General features: G+C 34.8%; 1 protein-coding gene across 12 annotated transcripts in view; it reads right to left on the reverse strand.

Moving 5' to 3' along the window:
- Nucleotides 1–17,071, reverse strand: part of LOC114097611 (ankyrin repeat domain-containing protein 26) — a 101,449-nt gene that overhangs the window by 20,610 nt on the left and 63,768 nt on the right. For 8 of the 12 annotated variants that reach the window (XR_011707359.1, XR_011707361.1, XR_011707365.1 and 5 more), the window contains one exon: nt 13,916–13,993. The exons of the other annotated variants lie outside the window; for them this stretch is intronic. The gene's annotated coding sequence lies outside the window, so the exon portion shown is untranslated. The remainder of the gene's footprint in view (nt 1–13,915; nt 13,994–17,071) is intronic. 12 annotated transcript variants of the gene reach the window in all.

Raw genomic sequence — 17,071 nt, forward strand, 5'->3', positions numbered from 1 at the left:
AATTCTCTCTCTCTCTCAAAATATTTACTAAATTATTATGAATCTGATATACCCGTCTATTGAATACAATGAGATTAAATATTCTCCATGTTCATTGTCATTTTTCTTTGATGAGTTGTCTCTTCATTTTTGTAAAAACTTACTTTTTAGTTGTAGATGGACACATATCTTTATTTTGTTTATTTAGTTTTATGAGTTGCTGAGGATCAAACCCAGTGCCTACATAAGTGTTCTACCACTGAACCACAAACCCAGCACCCTATTTGTTTCTTAGATCCACTTTTATGTATAATTGAGTACAATTTTTTGATACTTTTCACTGTGCACACACTCTTTAACTAATTATGTTATAAAAAAAAATTTTCATCAGTTCATTATTTGTGCTTTAAAATAAGTGATTTTAATATGTAAACATTCTACTTGTTTATTTACTCAGAAATTTCATCCTTGACACTTTTTCTGTCTCTACTCAATACATGCTGTTGGCTATTAGCTTTCAACAGGCCCAGTTCCAGTCCACATACAGTCTCTATATATGGTGTTCCCTCTTCTGCAATTTTTCTCCCTTCACCTCTTCATGCCTACTTCTTATTGACCATCTTCTGCACACTTCATATCTCCTCTCCAATGTCCTTGCTTCAAGGATGTCTTTGCTGATCCTAACAGGTAGGTCAGGTATCTTGGTCAATAATCTTCAGAGTAATTCAGTAGTTGTAGTGAGTAAATACTGGCTTAATATCTGGGTAATGCCCATGCCTTTACAGCAAAGACTGGTTGTATGTTTATCATCACATCATCCTCATAGCACACTAGCATAATGACATATGGCAAATAACAAGACAACATTTGTATTTTTTGTATTAATTGATCACTTCCGGAATTAGTCTAAAACAAGGGATGATGTTAATTCTATTTTTATATATTTTATTACTATCTATTTTTTCCCACTTGATTCTTATTTCATCTGGATTTTGTATTTGTGGTATGCAAAATAAAATAAACCTATTTATTTATCTAATTGATAAAGTAATTCCTTCCTCCTTACTCCCTTAAGAATACTGTTACAAGCCAGGTACTCACCAACCTAGAGAGGGCTGTCAGCATCTTACTGCGACCCTGTCTCAAAATGGAAAATACAAAATGGGCTGAAAATATGGTTTGCAGTTGTCACTCTGAGCTCTGGGTGAAGAGGTGTTCAATCTCAGTAAATTTAGATTGTTGTGTTGAAATCTTGGAAGCTTCATTTATTAATTTTTTGCATTCTAGAAGCAGCTGCAAAATTGCCAAGGCTTATTTCCTTAAATTGAAGAAAGATATTGTAATAATAATACTTCTTCAAAGGTTTAATATTAGGGGGCCAGTGTACTAACATATATAAAATGCTTAAATGTAGGTGCCTGCCACATCTAGATAATTTAGTAAATAGTAAAGATGACTTTTTCATCAAATTATCCTCTGAGAAAGTCACTTGAAATTTGATGGGAAACAATGCACAACTACAAGTTTTCAATGTCTCAATATATTTACAATATGAATGTCAGAACCACATTTTTTTTTCATCATGCCTTTTACAAAGCTTCTTAGCAGTCCTCACATTGAACCTGACAGTCCCCGGCACATATTTTATTATGTAATATTCCAAATGTTTTTATATTTTTGTTGCTATTATAAATGACACTTTTGGGGCTGGGATTGTAGCTCAGTGGTAGAATGCTTGCTTAGCGTGTATGAGGCTCTGGGTTTGATTCTCAGTATCACATATAAATAAATAAATAAAATAAAGGTCCATCAATAACTAAAATATTTTTTTTAAAAAACAAATGATGAAGGCTGGGGTTATGGTCAGAGGTAGTGTACTCACTTAGCATGTGTAAGGCACTGGGTTCAATACTCAGCACCACATAAAGTAAAATAAAGATATTGTGTGCACCTATAACTAAAAAATAAATATTAGAAAATAAATGAATAAATGATGCTTATGTATTTTGCTCAATTAAAATCAAAAGCTAGGGCTAGGGTTGTGGCTTACTGGCAGAGTGCTTGTCTCGCATGTGTGAGGTACTGAGTTCAATTCTCAGCACCACATATAAATGAATAAATAAAATAAAGGTCCATAAACAACTAAAAAAATTAGAAAAAAAGCTAAGTCACTGAGCTTCAATTTCATTTCGTTCAAATAAGACTTTTAACTGGTTCTGTTTGTATAAGTTAGGAATAAAAGTATGTCTGAAAACTATAGTCATCTTTTGTGTCATTCCAATAGTTTTATTTCCTACTTTTACTTCATGTGATTTAATTATTGGTTTGATATATTGAAATACTTTTATTTTCCAAAATGCTTTTGAAAGATATAATTTCCAGAGCTGTTTCTATGGAGTGTTAGTATGTGCTTTGAAGATAACAGGTAACATAATCATATTTTCAGGGAAGCACTGGGTGAATTCAACTATACTTCTCTTATATATACATGTGAGAACCTGAGGCCTGGAGAGCAAAATCACACAGCCAGAACAAGGTCTAGAAATTAAATCTTGATCCTTAAGTGCCTTAAAAAATTTGCTACAAATTTTCAATGAAAATAAAAGAATATTAAAGATGGAGGGAGTAAACTTTGTAAAGTATAGCAAAGATTATAAATGGTCTGCTTATAGTTGTCTTAAATCTCATCTCTGTATTTACTACTCACTTCATTTATGAACTAAAAAGGAAAATGACTCACTTGGGCTTCTTGATTTTTTACTGATGAATCAGATAATTTATTTTGAGAAACTGAGTTACTCAGTTAACATTTCCATTCCTGCTATTCATATTTGCATAGCAAGGATAGTATATGAATACTTTTGTGTATGTTATATATTTGCTTTTGATAACACTGCATAAATTAATAACTATTTATGCTTATTAAAGGAACCAATTACTTGTAAGATATCTATCTGCTAATTTGAAAAAGACTATTTGACAATAGTTTCCCAATCTAGCATCATACAGAACAGGAAGGTATAACCAAGAATAGGAGGATTGAGAGTCACAAATAGGGTACCCATTATTTATGGAGCAAGCACTATATGTTAAGTATTTCAAGTACATTTTCTCTTTTAATATTATAACACTGTATCAAGAAGTTTCTATTACCTTTATTGTAGATATAAGGAAACTGAAGACTTCATTGGTTGAGTAATTTGCCTTAGGTCCCAAATGATGATTCACACAGTTGATTCAGATTCAATTCTGCCTAACCACAAACTGCATGTTCTCAACCACAATGCCCATGTGAACAGCTGCTCTAGTGGAGGAGGAGCACAGTGGGTAGAATGAGGATGAGGCAGTAGATGCTCTCAGAGCATCTACTTGAAGGAGGTATTCACCCTCGGGATCATCTGGCCTTGCTACTGAGATATTCATATATAAAGAAGATGTGGGATGTGGAATGTATCTCTGGTTGGCTAAAACTTTTGCTAGAAACACTTAAGGAAGAGTAGCAAGTACTCAGACCTAGGCAACACATTAGCAGGGCAAAGTAAGAGATGGCAAAAGCTATTGTGTTCCTGCTCCTATTCAATAGGGCTAAAGAGGCTACTGGAGGAGTCTTCCAAGGTCTCTGATGTGGCACCTCCTCATTGCTCTGCTTTTCCCCAGGAGAGGAAGAGGTGTTTTTCCCACTTCTGGTCACTTGAGAAGGGTCTAAGATTTTAGCATAATATGTGCTTCTGTAAGTGCAGGTGCAGAAATTGACTAGATTTTCTGAGAATCAGAGCTGCAATGTGAGAAAAGTATATTCTCAGTGATGACAACAGCCTACATGAACCTAAAAATTTTATAAAACTTAGAAACAATGCAAAAAACAGACTTGAGAGAGTGTGTCAAATGACACTAACTATAAAAAACAAAAGCCTAAAAGTAAATAGCAGAAAGATCGGTACAGTAGAAGAAAGGGAATAGGGAGAGGAAGGAGGAAAAAGAAAGGAGAGATGCTGGAGACTGAATTAGAGCAAATTATATTCTACACTTTTATAATTATATCAAAATGAATCCTAATGCTATGCATAGTTAAAAATAACCCAAACAAGTCTAAGAAATTACATGTTTACCTACAGATTCTTGTCCAGTAGAGATTTAGTTATCTCTGTCTACTATAAAAGACAATTCTGAAGTAACAGTTTTATTGATCTTTAGGACATTATTTTTGTATGCAATCTACCATATAGTTTTGAATATTTTTCTTCAGTACCTATGTATAGTTTCTCAAATACTCTTTGAACTGGCTTTACCATCCTGCTGGTTCTCTTACTAATGAGTTATATGACTCTTTCATAGATGTTCACTGTGGAATTGTATGAGAGTCATTTTCATAACTTTCATAAAATTCTATTCCTACCATGTACTTGTCTTTTAAAATCAACCTCACAGAAAGTCTTGGGAGATGGGAAAAATGCAGACAGCTTCTTAGGCAGAACATAACACAAATAGCCTCTACTCCATGTTCTAATAGAGTCCTCCTGTGAACCCTCTTGAGCCCTCTCTTCATTGTTCATGTTGTGACTGGCATTCTGATCTTCTAAGTTCCCACCAGAATTGGCCATTAAGCTCCACTTACAACAACCTAAAGCATTTCTAACTTGCACTACTAAACATCTTAAAATTCCTCCCACCAATTAAAAAAAACTTAAAAAGCTTCTGAACAACATGGTCAGATTAGTCAAAGCAACAACCCCACTTCTTGGTACCAATTTCTGTTTAGTCAGTTTTTTCACTGCTGCAACTGAAAGACCTGACCAGAACAACTGTAGAGGAGAAAAGGTTTATTCAGGGGCTTATGGTTTCAGAGGTCTCAGTCCCTAAGTGGCTGTCTCCATTACTTGGGGCTCAAGATGAGGCAGGACATCATGGGAGAAGAGTGTGGCAAAGCCAAGAAGCTCACATGATGATCAGACAGTGGAGAGAGAGCCTCCACTCACCAGATACAAAATATATACCCCAAAGCCACACACCCCAATGTCCCACCTCCTCCAGTCACACATTACAAGCATTTAGTTACCACTCAGTTAATCCCTATCAGGGGACTAATACACTGATTGGGTTAAGGATCTCACAACCCAGTTTTTCTTCTCTGAACCTTCTTACATTGTCTAACATGTATGCTTTTGAGGGACACCTCACATCCAAACCATAACAGATTCCATCCTTCCTGACATTAGCTCTTCTTTCCCATGTTCAAATTCTATAAACCCAATACATTTTCTGAGTAAACTGATTGGTCCTAGATTTCTGCCAATTGCATCAACATTTTTCCACTATTACAATCATATATATTTAACTGATAGATTGTTAGATTGAGTATTTTCCCCAAGGCCATATCTGTAAGTAATTGAAATAATTAACTGGAATATAGAATATAATAATTCTGACTGCATAGTCTTTGATATTAACAAATAACTCTGTATTGTGAAATCCAAGTCATCATTGAAGTTTTATGGATGGGAGAGACATTTTAGTGGTAGGAGAATTGAAAGGAAATGAGAATCTTCTTGCCTTCCTCCTTTTTCCTTTAATTCCTTTCTTCTCCCTTTCCTTTCCTTCTTTTTACTTTCAGAACAAATTCATCCTAATGCTTATGCCTATGTGGGCAGAGCAAATTAGGGGGCTGGAACTCAGTCAGAAGAAAGGACACATCCACAGAGAAGCTCCCTGCATGAAGAGTCAGACATGACCAGGGTGAAGAGGGCTGGTAAGTGAATAAAAACAGACCCCTGCTTTGCATGCTTCAACCTCATCTGCTGTTTTCTCTTCCTCTTTTCCTTTATCCCTCCTCTACTGTTTAGCTATCTCCTTGCTGCCCAACCAACCTTGAAAAACAGCAAAGATTGAGGAAAAAAAAAAAAGCTCTTGAAAGCACTGTTCTGACAGTTTTCAGGAGGGATAGAATTTTTTTAAGATCTATCCCAAGCAAGAAGCATGAAAGTGAGGACAATCTCCAATCAACTTGCCTGGAAGTTAGGCAGAAGTTAAAGATGAAGATTACCTCAGACTGGGCTAGACTCACATGTACAATACACCTCTCCTTCCCTTGCACCCTAAAACTCCTATCCTGCTTTGTGAGAGGAGTTACTTGATCTTCAAATCTTTCCTGATGTGCACCAGCTGAATAAACTTTTAACTTTGACTTACACTGCCTTTCCTTGACAGTATTCATATGGAAAAGGACATCATAATTCAGTGTGAGATGCCAGACCCTGGTGGGGGCAACATGATGTGGAGCATTAGAGCTTGAGTTGAGTATACAAGGCAGCCTTGCAGCACCTAGAGTTAGGGATCATATTTGTGATTTAGAACTCTGGAAACTACAAAACTAAGGGATTTTATATGTTGTTTTGATGCCTCTTCTAGCACCTAAACAGTGCTTGGCACCTAGAAGACACAGATGCTAAGTATTATGTGATAAATGAATTAATGAATAAATAAATCCCCTGAAAGATGGTTAAGAACATAATCATGCAGGAACATCATTCATTCTATCATAGATGATACTTTCTCTTTTTAAACAGGGGAAAACTTTTTGTTTTATAAGGCCATGAAGTTATTGCAGTTGTGTTCTGCTTGATGAGAGAGCTCTGCTGTTCCATGAATGTTAACTCTCATTATACAAATCCTATTCTAAAAAAAATACTTAGCACCACAACAATAAGACAAAAGCCCAAGTAAAGACACATTCCAGACACCCTGAGAGTTAAATGGGAACCTGGTAATAATTATCCTATTTATAAAAAATAAATAACATGGAAAATGTAAACAGTGGGGAAAGACTTCTGCTTTTTAAGCAGTATTGTATTCTTTAATGTTTTAGTTGACAAAGTAAGTAATATTTAACTAAAATATTTTAAAATGTAAAACAATAATACAATGATTCTTTGACATTCAATATTATTATTTTCATGATCCAGCTTTATTTAAAAGTGTTCACTACAATATTAAATGACGATAATCCTATTCATCTTCTAATTGTATAATTTAAATTAGTTCACATTGTATATTGAATCATTAAATTTAACCTATAGGCAAATAGAGATTAGCATATGTTTTGATGAGAAATGACATGTCATACACATATATTTGTATGTGTTTATTATATTCCTCTCTTTATCTTCCTCCCACAGCAGTCTGGTTTCCGTCTGTACCACCCCACTGAAACTTCACCCAGAGACTGTCTTCTTGGTCAGTAAATCACAGGGGGAAATTTTGGTTCTTAACTTACTTGACAGATAAAAGCATTTGGCACTATTTTGACTTCTTTAAACTCTCTACCCTGTTGATATGCTTTTAATGTAGACTTCATGCTCCTTTCTTTCCATATGGCTTCCTAATTATTTGGCCCTATCTTCTCAATCTCTTTTTCCTTTTCTCCTTCCATTTCCACAATTGTTATGTTTTACTTCTCCAGCTGCGCAAATAAGAACACCAGGGAAAATCTTTGACCCCTCACTTTCCTTCTGCCCTCTTGGCCATCCTGCTCTAAATATACATCCAGCTCTAAATATATCTTTGTCCACACATCTTTTCCTACTACTGCTATCTTAATAAACACTCTCATTATCTCACACCTAATGATTGCAAGAGCTTCCTAATTAGTCTCCCTCTTTCCAGCCAGACTCCTGACATACCATCTGTCATAACTGCCACCAGTATGATGGAATCATATTGCTTTCTGCTACAAAACTTTCATTGGTTTCCCATTAAGTGTGAGATAAAGCCTTGGCTCTTTGGGATAGCTAACACACCAGATTTCCCTTTTTCAAATGTGAACACAGCCCAACTCTTTATTGTTACAATACTTGGGCATGAAACTCCCCAATTTCCCACATTCAACCCACTGTTCTATGTGCCCATGTATTTGACAGGTCAGTTTTTCAGTCACCTCTGCCAGAGGCTCCCTTTGCTCTATAATTTGAAACTTATTTGTGCTCTGCTAACTTGGCTTTCTGTACTCTTTTTAGTTGACTCTAATACTCTCATTGTACCTTCAACATCTAATGAGACATCAGGGGCTGCACTACATATCTAAAATTTAGTCTTATATCTCCCCAAATATTCTTGTCTTTGCAATTCAGTTAATGGCCCAATTGAATGGTCTTCTGAGGATAACCAGTACCTCCTCTTCCTTACTTCTCCATATCCATGTTCTGTTAAATATCCTTGGTTCTACTTTTAAAATAAAATGAATTATTTCACACACAAAGTACTGCAGGGACTCTAAACAAGAACTACACCATTCTTGACCAGTTCAGTATCCTTCTTCGTGACCATTTTTATCACACAACTCCCTCAATCCATCTACAACCTTCAGGAAGAATTATATTTCTAACCTAAACATGAAACACATTTTACCCCTTTAGAAAGCCTTCAATGGCTCCTCATGGTCATCAATAGTCTCTATATACATTTGCATGAACTCCAAGAGCTAAGATACTTGACTTACTTTCTGGCTTCAACCAAAAAGAGAGCTATGCTTATACTTTTTCTCCTCTGTTTCAGAAACTCATGTGTAGTCATTGAACTTTAGAAAGTTAATTATTTTGTCCAGCTCGGTGTCACATGCCTCTATTTCTAGCAGCTTAGGAAAGCTGAAGCAGGAAGATTGCAAGTTTGAGGTCAACTTCAGCAACTTACCAAAAACCTGTGTCAAAAAAAAAAAAAAAAAGTCTGGGGATGTAACTCAGTGGTAAAGCTCTGCTAAGTTCAATCTTCTTCCCTGAAGTTAATTTTTTCAAAATTGCTCATATAAAAATTTTCATTTTTCTATAAGATTAATTTGCAATGGCATGAAACTATTTTTAGAAAGTGAAACTAAAATAATAGAGCTTGAAATTATACATAGATTTAAAAAAATATAGCATATGGCAGGCAGTCTTTAGTATGCAGTTATTCAATAGAAGAAATTCTAAGGCCTCATTAAATGACTTGATAATTAAAGAACCAATGATGTTTCTTAAGAAAAATAAATAACCACTTTGGAATGTAATTCCCAGTTTTAAAAGGATTAGTATCAGTTTGTTCATTTTTTTTCTAAATTGATTATAAATCATTCCTCTAAAGTGAAAAATTCTAAAATTGTACAGAGGTTCTGTCTTTTGTTTTTAAACTAACTCAAAACCCTAAAGTTTTAAGAGTTAACTTATTTCTCCTCTTCACAGAATATCACTTGAACCAAGTTTATACTTTTTTATAATGTTATTATTTTTTATACCTTTATTGTATTTATCTATTTATATGTGGTGTTGAGGATCAAACCCAGTGCCGCACACATGCTAGGTAAGTGCTCTACCACTGAGCTGCAACCTTACCCCAACAATTTGATACTTTTGAATCTTGATGCTACTCCAGGATAAACATTACCAGCAATGAGATTTCTTCCAGAAACTCAGAGAATACAATGTGAGTTTAATCTGGCCTCTGTTAATTATATGTTTATAAAACACTCTGCTGGGCAGGGTTGTGGCTCAGCTTACTGGTGCTAGGCGAGTGAGGCCCTGGGTTCAATCCCCTGCACCACATAAAAATAAATAAATAAAGATATTATCTTCCACTGTTGGGGTTTAAGTGTGCAGAGTTTAGCTCCCTCAGGCCTGACTTTTTGCAAGAGCTGTGGCTGTGATTTAGGTCAGCTGAGGCAAACCTCAGCTAGGAGGAGGAAACGTTCTCTTCCCCTTATCGCAAGGCACAAGTTCTGCATGGTTTGGCCAAGAGGAAGAAGCTTCCTGCATACTTATCCTGGGAACAGTACATTCTAAAGAAACAAATGCATCCTCAGGGGACTAGATAATGTCTACAAAGAACTTTAGGAGGGTACTTATCAAACAAACAGGAACAATCTGAATCTAGCTCTGTGTATCCACTGAGGCATGATATTTGGGCAATGTGGGCAACGTGATATTAAAGAATTGCTTGCTTTGTTAGAAGAAGTGTATAAAAGGAACTTGCAAATAAACTTCAGCATGCAGTTGTGATTGCTGCCTTGGCTCTGCATCCCCTGTGTCCTGGTTATTTCGCGACCCTTACCCAGGGACCCGAACGCTCTAGACGTTCACATTCCACTACAACTATAAATAAATAAATAAATATTTTTAAAAACCCACTCTGCTGGTGTTCTTTTCCTCAGGTATTTATTTATTTATTTATTTATTTATTTTTGAGAGAGAGAGAGAGAATTTTTTAATATTTATTTTTTTTAGTTTTCTGCGGACACAACATCTTTGTTTGTATGTGGTGCTGAGGATTGAACCCTGGTCTCACGCATGTCAGGCGAGTGCGCTACCGCTTGAGCCACATCCCCAGCCCAAAGGTATTTATTTTTAACACAGATGCATACATTCTACCTCCTGTGATACAACCCACAGTTATACACTCTAAATTTCATGAGGATTTACTGCTTTCATTTATTTATTTATTCAACATTCCTAATAAATATTTATTGAGATCCTGTTTGGAGGTTCTAGCAAGAGAGGGCAGCTACTTGTATATCCTTGATGAAACAATGGTCCTCTTCTACTGGGGAAGGTCATCCTCTTCAACTAAGCACTCAGCTTTTGGAGGGATGCACTTGGAACGGTGAGGGAGGATGGGGACACACACCTAGCCAGCCAGATATGCTGAATCAACCCTGGTGATCAATCAGGTGACAGATGTTGCATCAGATTGTCCTCACATACAGCAAATATTTATTGAGTTCTTGCTTGAGACAGACTTGATTTTCACCTTCATGAAATTTACATTTTATTAGTACTTACTGCTTATTTATTGCATGCCATGGTTGCACTAAATGTTCTTTTAGCATCATCTCACTAAAACCTTAAAAGTCAGCACAATGAGATATCTAGTTGTCACTATTGGTACTGTTATTGTTTTATACCCAAGAAAACAGAAGTGAGATGGTAACCAAACATGATTCTGATGGAAGAATCACTATGTGTAGCTCAAAACTCAAAAATAGTCTTTTTCCCCCAAAAAAGGTTTATTGGTGAATTATAGTTGTACATAATGGTGGGGTTTGTTGTGACACATTAGTACATGCACACAATATAACCACATAATTTGGCCTATATCATTCCAAAAATAGTCTTACTTCAATATAACAATGGCAGTATACACAGTACTGACCCCTGAGTTGTGAAAAAAAAATTTTAGGTGATATGTCTTGAATAAACTGTTCAAAAAGGTCGTGAGTCAGTTGACAGAAGCTTTTCCTATTCTTTGGGTTTCCCTTTTTCTTTTTACTGAAAGTTTTAAAAGACCAGATATCTGGAGCTAATATTGACCATGAAGAAAAAGATCCAAGGAATTGATTTCAACAACTCAGACTGCCTGCTTCTGGATGTTATGTTATATGAGAATAAGAAAATTGTTTTACATAAGATACTGTTATTAGATTTTTTATTACATGCAGCTAAACTCAGTCCTTAATTGATACTCCCCAAATCCATATTCTCCACGTCCCCATTGAATGATCTTCTACAATGTTCACCATTTCAAAAGCTAGCCCCTACTGTAGCATGGTTTCCCAATATATTAAGAAAAAAATCCCAAATCTCCTAGCCCAGTGTGAATTGCATTCTGCCCCACCTGTATGCCTGTTACCCTGGAGGCTTTTCAGCCTTGTTTTTGTTTCTAGAACATGCTAAGAAGACTCCTCAAGATCTTTACACCACATGCTGCCCAGTATGCTTCTAGGTTCTATGCTTCTTTGATATACTGGCTCCTCTTTGTTGTTCAAAGCTTCCTGTCACCACTCCAGAGAGGTCTCCCCTAAACATAACCTGTTCTAAGGAAGCCATCAGAGTAATTCTGTATAACAACATCCTACTTAATTATTTTCATAGCAGTCTATACTATATTTTTCTTTTCATTGAGTTGTGTTGTGTCTGTATCACTGGCCATAGTTCACCAAAATATAAATTCAAATAGAACAATTTTCTTGTCTTTGTTCTCTACTACTCTGACATCTAAATAATGTCTGGTACATAGAAACTCAATAAATATTTGTTACATGAACAAATGGCTTAATAAACTTCCTCCTAAAAATATAAACCCTTGTAATTAGAATTCCCTACATTTCTTTTATGCTGGTTATATTGAGTTATTAAAAATGCTTCAGTATATTTCAGTGTATAAAATATCATTTCTGTTTTTCGATTCTTTATCCTTTATTCTCAACATATTGCTATAAGAATAATGGGATAAGATAAAGTAGAGCTAGATCAATAGTAATACAATGTCTAGAAATGAGATAAATAGATGCTGGACACACTAAAAAATCAATTTTTAATTTGACACATTTATTTATGTAACAATTTTGTATTTCTATCTAAGTGTACTTTCCAATTAATATTATAATTTTTGATGGCTAATGAGAAAATATAAAGTTAAACATTTATTTTTAAGGTTTCTCACACATTATCTTGGGATGAATGGCTATGGATAGCATGTTATATTTACTTGGAGCTTTTTGAGAAGATTGACACAAATACAGAGTCTTAATTACTTAACAACCTGTGTTGATCCCTCTGAATTCCTTTTTAATGTAATAAGGTGGCATAACAGTGATTAAGAGCTCAGATTTTAGGTCCAAACTACCTGGACTGGATTTAGTTTCTGCTATTTATAGAAGTCTTCATGTATATTACATAATCTCTCTGTACTTCTGTTTCACCATATATATTATGGATGAAGATAATATTTATCTCATAGGTTGTTTTGAGAATTAAGGAGAGTTAAGACTTTTGAAAAAGAGCCTTACATTTATTAAACATTTAGTAAACATTGAACTATAATTCTAGAATGAAACATAGCATGATGAAACATGAAGAAAGGATGAGGTTTTTCTGTTTGAATTGAGGAGGAAGGAATTAAGGCAGGTAGATTGTGATCTACTTCTTTCCTGATTACCATGTTAATATTCCTGAACTAAGAAAGTAGACAAATAGCCTATATTGCCTCCTTTGAAATAGAATAACTAGGTCTCTAGGGAAACAATTCAAAAATAGATACTAGAAGGCATATCCTTATCTATGGAATGCTCTTAATAATATATCATTGCCATAGGATTGCTTATGGCTCCTAAGAGAAAATCATGTGATCTCTACAACTCTCTAGCATGTGAAAAGGAAATATTTCATAATCTATTAAAGCATTCTAGAATGTTCCCTGGTGTATAAGTAACCCATGTACTCTTTAGGGACTTCCTAGAGAACTAGAAGTCAGAGAACATGTACCTGATACAAGAAGGACCTGAGTAGGCAGGTGTACCAACATTTACCTGCTTCTCCTCTGCCTCATAATTGCATATTTCCATGAAATTATTAGTAAAACTTAAAACCAGTAAGATCTCTGACTGATGTATCATTTGGCTTTTCAATCCTTTAACTAAAAAAAACTTTAAATTAAAACATTCTAGAATACCTTTAAATGATTAGCATTCACATGCATTTTTAATTTATTTTTCTCAGTAATCTTATGCAGTGGACATTCTTTTGTCATCGTCATCGTCATCGTCGTCCTCCTCCTCCTCCTCTTCCTCTTTTTATTTTTATTACCAGGTATTGAACCCAAGGGCACTTAACCACTTAGCCACATCACAGCCCTTTTTATTTTTTTTTTCTTTTATTTTGACATAAGGGTCTCATTGAATTGGTGAAGATCTTGCTAACTTGCTAATGCTTCTTTTGAAGTAGGGATCCTCCTGCCTCAACCCCCCAAGCTACTGGTATTACAGGCATGCTCCACTGTGTCCAAATATTATCTCCATTTTACAGAAGAGAAAAATTGAAATTTATATAAATTGTTAATTTAAAGAAAGGAATGCTGTACTTAAAGCCAAGGGTACACAGAGAATAATGTGTTAGTTTCTTGCACATATCCTCTCACTTACCAAAGGCACAACTTCCCATTGTTAATACCTGCAATCCTTTGCCTGTGGGCTTCTCTTAGAAGCCTGAGATTCATATGCCTGTGTCCAAGAAAATTCACAAAAGAGAGTTAAAGAAGCAATTGCAGCAAGGGTCACAGCTATTACAACAACTGAACTCTAAATACAACAAGGACATCTTGGGATTTATAACCAATGGGCAGTGTAAGGGGTCAATGGATGAAAATTACTAAGAGTAATTTGGTCAGGTATCAAGGCAGGAACAAGAGGAACTTGGGTAGATATCAAAGATTAAGGAGATTCTCCCTAAACTGGCTTAGCAAGACTTGCTACAATAGGTCAAGGCTGAGGCTTGGTCATGAGGAAGAGCAACAGTCCTGACTAACATTTGGAAAAAGAAAGGATTATTGTAATCTGTCCCTAGAGCAGGCCAGAAGCACCAGAGAACTAACTGCTTCTGGGAATAGCCCTCAACAATTGACTGACAGATACTAATATACAAATACCTCAGTTTCCTGACTCTAGAGGAGTAATCACTTGAAGCACTGTGCTGCAAAGTGGCTCTCAGGTTTACACAGAGGAAACAAGCTTCAGTTACCAAAGTAACAAATTCCTAGGTAAAAACATTCAACACTTTATTGCCCCTCTTTTCTAGTCTGTCACTTCCTACTCTTTGAAAATTTCTTGGGAACGACCTCTTAAATGAACTACTAGTATGCAAATCTTCGTCAGAGTAAACCCATACTAACACATACATATTAATGTATTCTTTCTTAGCAGATAAGTTCCAAACAATCCCAACTATTAAAATATATTACCATCATAGCTAAAGAGCCATGCTCTGTATGAAACATTGATAATATTATGTATTTATATAATGTGTTATACTTTTTAAAGCATTCATTGTATTTTATCTTATAATATATTCACATGGACCTTATGAAGAAGACAGGAAGCATCTTCGATTTGAGAAAGACATTGTATATGTGCAAATAATTAGAACTTTCAAATCAACTAGCAACAGTTATTCACTGTGTTATTTCCAATTGATTATCACTAGCAATGGCTTAAAGCAACACAAATTTATTTTCTTACAGTTATGGAGGCCTGAAGTCTAAAATGGGTCTTGTGAGGCAGAATGCATCTGATAAACAGAGCTGCATTTTTTTCTGGAGATGAAAAGACCCATTTTCTTGCCTTCTGTGGCTCCTAGAGTTCACTTACATTCCTTAACTTATGGCCCCATCCTCCCTCTTCAGGGTGCATATTTTTTAAATTCTGCATCTGTTATTATATCTTTCCTCCACTCTGATCCTCTTTCCTCTCAAAAGAACACATTGAGCTGAAATAATACAGAATAATTATGCTAATATTCTTAGCATTTCACACCTATAACTTAATTACATAGGCAAAATTTCTTTTGCCATATGATATAAAATACAGATTCTAAATATTGGTGTGTGAATATCTTTGGGGGTGGTATAGTATTGAGTCTACTGCATACACTATATAGCTTTATAGAAGTTATTTCAGAAAGAAGATATCATATTTTAAATATGAGATCATAATTTTGTGTGAACTAATTGTCTTTTTATGATTTATTTTGTGATTGTTCATTTTTAAAAGTCTGAAATGCCTTAAAATTACAACAAATGAAAGTTTTTAATTTCTTCATCACATAATTGAATGCATGCCTAATTATATTTGATTTGCTTGATTAGTTTCTAATTTTTCCTTAGTAAACATAATTCTTTTCTGATCTGACAAACTATGAATTCACAATAGCTGAACACTGTGTTAGCTTTATGTAATAAAAAATAGTATTGAATTTACTTTTTAGAAAAGCTTGTCTTTCATTTATGGCTTACTTTTCTCATTAATTATATTTACTTGTGTACTAAGATACTTAATCCTTAAAAACATGAAATCTGACACTCTAAGTGAATACTATTCTCATATCTACCTTTTTTCTACTACAATTATCAGCCTATGCAGTTCTGTCAATAGAAATACAGTGTGAGCTACAAATGTGAAGTACATATGCAATTTTAAATTTCTAAAAGTAAAAGGAAATAGATAAGATTAATTTTAACTCTGTGTGTGTGTATGTGTGTGTGTAGTTGTATTTAAAAAATAAATAAAAAAACAAAAATGACATAAAATTCAAACTAGGTTACAGTAAACACAAATGTGAAAAGTTTGGGAAGTATGTAACTAACTAGCTCTATGATGTTACATACATTCATGTGTATACACCTATACACACACACACACACACACACACACACACACACACATATACACACTCAGATAGTGGAGATTAAACCCAGGACATTTGCATGTCAGGCAAGCACTCTATAACTGAGCTCTGCCACCAGCCCAACATATTTTATTAAATCAATATAATAAAAATATCATTTTAACAGAAAATTAAAATTATTGAGATATTTTACATTCTCTTTTCATGCTAAATCTTCAAATCAGGGGTGTGTTTTATACTTTTTACATCTTTGTTTGGACTAGGTAGATCTAATGTGCTTTGGAGCTGCAGGTAACTAGTGGCTATTAAATTGGATGACACAAAACTATATACACTCAACCCTTACCAAAAAAAAAAAAAAAAAAAAAAAACACAGCACACACACACAAAAAATGGTATTGTGGCAAATGACATTTCTACAGCACCATGTATTTTGGTTCAAAAAGGTTTTTCCTATTTTATTTCCATTCTCAGATGAAAACATTGAGACCAGAAGTTTAGAGACTTTTCCCATATTTATGTAGCTTGTAAGTGGGAAAGCCTCTAATGTGAACCATTCACGTAAGGGGTCACTGATGACCAACTCTGTAAATCACCAATCAAATCATACATTATGTAGATGGCACCTCTGCAGCACAGTTTCGCATATGACTCTATGCCCAGGTTCAGTTGCTTCCCAATTATTCTGGATCAAAATTCAGGAAATGCAGGTGTATCTTTTGAAATAGGTAACATCATAGAGCTAGTTACATACTTCCCAAACTTTCCACGTTTGTGTTTACTTTAACCTAGTTTGAATTTTATGTCATTTTTGTCCACTCAAAAACATCTCTGTAATTGATATCTGGTAATTATATTATTATTTATTACTAACCACAGGTAATTTAAACTTTACTGTT

This window comes from Marmota flaviventris, chromosome 4 (genome assembly GCF_047511675.1).
Source record: "Marmota flaviventris isolate mMarFla1 chromosome 4, mMarFla1.hap1, whole genome shotgun sequence".
NCBI lineage: Eukaryota > Metazoa > Chordata > Mammalia > Rodentia > Sciuridae > Marmota > Marmota flaviventris.